We start from the raw sequence: 355 nt of genomic DNA, 5'->3' as shown, positions 1-355 counted from the left end.
TGAGGCGCCTGAAGGAGGGAGACCTCGGCTGCAGCCCCGCCCCTCCAGAGGCCACGCCTCCCTCCCTGCGACCTGACCAATCGACTCCCAGCCTGGGGGGACACGCCCCTCCCCGCCACGCCCTCTTGCGCGCGCGCACGTTCCTGCAGGTGGGCCTCGGGCAGATGGTTTAGCCTTCCGTCCGCGGGCTGAGGCGCGTGGCGGGAAGAACAAAGTTTCCCACTTCGGTGGGGCTCAGGCTGAGGAGATTCTGGAGGCGGTGGAGGGAAGGTCTGAGGAAAAGGTGTGAATGGGATGAGGCGACCCGCCGGGGAGAGGGACTAGGGCTGGGCGTCTCCTCTGAGCTGGGGAAACT

The sequence above is a fragment of the Ochotona curzoniae genome, unplaced genomic scaffold (genome assembly GCF_017591425.1).
Source record: "Ochotona curzoniae isolate NIBS_2020 unplaced genomic scaffold, NIBS_Ocur_1.0 scaffold_3208, whole genome shotgun sequence".
Lineage (NCBI taxonomy): Eukaryota > Metazoa > Chordata > Mammalia > Lagomorpha > Ochotonidae > Ochotona > Ochotona curzoniae.
The sequence above is the reverse complement of the archived record's forward strand: the minus strand, read 5'-3'. Positions refer to the sequence as shown.